The sequence below is a fragment of the Rattus norvegicus genome, chromosome 10 (genome assembly GCF_021556685.1).
Source record: "Rattus norvegicus strain SHRSP/BbbUtx chromosome 10, alternate assembly SHRSP_T2T, whole genome shotgun sequence".
In the NCBI taxonomy this organism is placed as follows: domain Eukaryota; kingdom Metazoa; phylum Chordata; class Mammalia; order Rodentia; family Muridae; genus Rattus; species Rattus norvegicus.
This window is the reverse complement of record NC_141543.1, coordinates 25,523,110-25,526,695: the sequence shown is the minus strand read 5'-3', so window position 1 is coordinate 25,526,695 and position 3,586 is coordinate 25,523,110.

Here is a 3,586-nt window from a genome sequence, read left to right as displayed (position 1 = left end):
TTGATGAATTCATTTCCTTTGATTGCTTGCAATGTCCTCACACGAACTAGGTGCTTACGCATTAATTTTTAATTAAATAATTAACTTATCATTCCTATATATCTTCCACAAAGATTTCTTTTCAATGGTTTGTGCCTGCTATTAGTACCTGGAGAGGCCAAGAGTAAATATGATTCAATTTCTGACCTCCGGGAGTTCATGGAAAACTAGGGAGAAAGTTGAGGAGACATCAACGTCAACTGAATGGTGTGTGCCAATTCCCTGGGAACAGCAAGAACATTATGTAGGGAGGGAAGAATGGCCTAGAGAATAGTACTGAGGGATTCATCAGTGAGATGATGGAAGTTAGGTAGACATGTGCAGGGATTCTATCATGAGTCTACAATGTGCATCATAATTCACCTTTGCAAAATGAATGAAAGAAAAATCAATGAACAGAGTGTGAGAATAGTGGTGTGTGTGTGTGTGTGTGTGTGTGTGTGTGTGTGTGTGTGTGAGAGAGAGAGAGAGAGAGAGAGAGAGAGAGAGAGAGAGAGAGGCATCTGTTGTTACTTGTGTTATCTTGTTTCTGGATCCAGAATTGAAGCCACCCAAGCCATGGCAGTCAGACAATTGAATAGACCGTGGCCATAGAGGTTGACTTGGGCATATGGACATGATTGAGGTTCACCCAGTGTGACTCATCCTGGGATATTTTCAAGCACAAGAGGATATAATATCATTCCCTACTGAATCCAAAGGTGAGGATATTAGCTTGGGGTATCTGGATAACACAACAAGGGAAAGTTTTTTCTAAACATTGCTCAAACCAGTGCACCAGGCACCCTCCCTAATCTCTACAAACCATAGAAAGTATAGTCCTTTATTCGTTAGGCGATCCTAAGCCTTTTGTGAGACAGTTTGAAGGGGCTTTGCATTCAAAGTGTCATAAATGAAATTATAGTGTGTCAAGTTCTCTATTTCCAGAAGGATTTGCATATCATCACTGTCCTAGAAGGTAGTACCATGTGACTGGGGAATGGTATGTGACCTTGCTGTGGTTGGAAGTTTGTTTTATTACCTGAAATCGCATGTGGATAGGAACAAGGCCAGCAGGAGGGAGGCAATCTGCACTGTCATATACCCAGGTGACCCAGTGGCTTTAACAGGCTTGCTATGTTCAGGGTGAAATATCATTTCAGAATGACTGTGGGCTTTGTGCATTTATATATGTAAGAATATGGAACCATACTAGCTCGCTCCCCCTCTCTCTCTCTCTCTCCCTCCCTCCCTCCCTCTCTTTCATTCTCCCTCCCCTTTCTCCCTCCTTCCCTCTCCCTCTCTTTCTCTTTCTCTCTCCTTCTCTCCTCTCTTCTTATTTTCCTTCTTCCTTTCTTCCCTCTTTCCCTTCCTCCCACTTTCCCCTCTTACACACACACCTTACACACACACACACACACACAGAGAGAGAGAGAGAGAGAGAGAGAGAGAGAGAGAGAGAGAGATCACCAAGAGCACAGATTTGTGGAGAGAAATGTGACTGCCAAGATATGGCAGCTGAAAAAGATGTTTCTCTTCTCCTTCTTCTCCTCAAGTGCCCCATGTAGGGAGAGGAGCAGCCCAGATGGAAAGTCTTCCCAACTCCTTGACAAACACAAACATCTTCCCATGGTGCCAACATTGGCAGGGGCCAAGGGAGAATGTGCCCAGTGTCCTCGCCCCAAGGATTTTGAACGAGAAGGGCAGAACATCTGTACAACACATCTGGCACCTGGGGAGAATAGACAAACAGGCAAAGCCTTGAAGAAGAGTGTCTCCTAGCTGTTCAGAAAACTCTGGACTCTGGTTCCTCATAAAGACAACATGTAAGTGAAAGAGGTCAAATCACCATGGCATTCCGGGCATACGTGGAAGAGGCACTGAGAGGCTCTAACCTCTTCAGTAAACTGGGGCTGGCCCTGTGTGAGGAAATAGCACTTCTCTGTTTTACCTTCAGTAACTGGTAGAGATACACCACACGGCCTTGCTGGGAGTTTTTCATCCTTTTCACCTTCTGTCTGTTTTTCTCTAGCTGCTTTCTGGTCTGCCTTCCTGCTTCATAATATTGTATCATCCCCTTAGAAGAGATGTGCTGTAACTTTGGACTAAGATGTATTAGTTGTCTACATTAATGAACTATACTGTCATGTCCCCACACACATATGTATGCACTGATCAAACCCCACCCACTACCCAGACACTTTTCCTAATCTCTACAAATCACCAGTCGACATTCAGAAGGACCTCAATGATCTTTTTCAAGGATGTGGATTTTGGCTCAAGCTTTGCCGATAATTGGTTGATCAAAATGAGGGGAGTTATTTCATTTTTCTGGACCTTGATCCCTTTATTGGTAAAAATGAGCATTGGCTCACCTAAATATGAAGAGTTAGGTATACACATGCATAAGGCAGACCTTGAGATACATTGTAGCAAAGGAACGAGCCTAGCTGCAGGTGGTACTCTAGTCTCTACCTAGCCCCCACCCTCTTGTATGAATTTAATATTTAATAAAATATTCTTCCAATAACAGCAAATCATACTTTACTTGCTTTTTTTTCCTGAACCTTGCTGAACTAGGACCTTGAGATTGGGAAACACTAGTTGAAACAGATTCCTGAATTTGCCTTTTCTATCTCCTCATACCACCCCTCTAGTAAGAGATATGGTGTTTCAGTGAGCTAGGAAGAGACACCATGACCAAGGCAACTTACAAGAGAAAGAATTTAATTTGAGGATTACAGTTCCAGAGGGCAGTTGGGTCCATGGCCATTGGGTAAGGAGCATGACAGACAGGCATGGTGCTGGCACAGTAGCTGAACGTTTACATCTGATCCACAGTTTACAGTTCCATAAGTTTATATCTGATCTATAGGCATGAGCCAGAGAGAGAGAGAGAGAGAGAGAGAGAGAGAGAATGGAAATGAATAAAATGAGTGGACTTTTGAAATCTTAAAGCCCTCCCCCTTGATAAACCTCCTCCAACAATCCCATACCTCCTAATCCTTCCCCAAAAGTTCCAGGAACAAAGTCTTCACATACAAAATGCCATGAGGTCCATTCTCACTCAAACATTGCAGATGGGGATAAAGAGCAAAGAGAGCTGCAATAAATCCCAAGAAATAGATACACCAGGAGATAGTATGTATTTCAGAAATAGTATGCATTAGGAGGAATTCGCTATTTCTTGGAAGTTCCCATCATCGTGTGCAACTTCATTTCTAATCCAGTGGGATACAGTTCATCTTCCTGGGGCCTTGCTATAGTTTTGAAGACTTATTTCATTTCTGAAGACAAGAAATGGACTGAATCTCCTTTATCCAAATAAACTGTCTCCTAAGAGACGATGCAGCCGACAGAGGGAAAATAGACACCTCGTAGGGCTCACCGTGATCAGAGCATCCATTAGCAGAGACGAAAATGGCCCTCACCTTGTATCTAACTGGTAGATTGCAATGTAAGTGCAGAATCCTGGATTCAAGAATCTGGGAAACACAGCTGCTTGCAAGTCCTCTGGCAGCAGCCACTGTGAGGTTGGGTTAGGCTGGGCACGCAAAGTGTGTCCCCT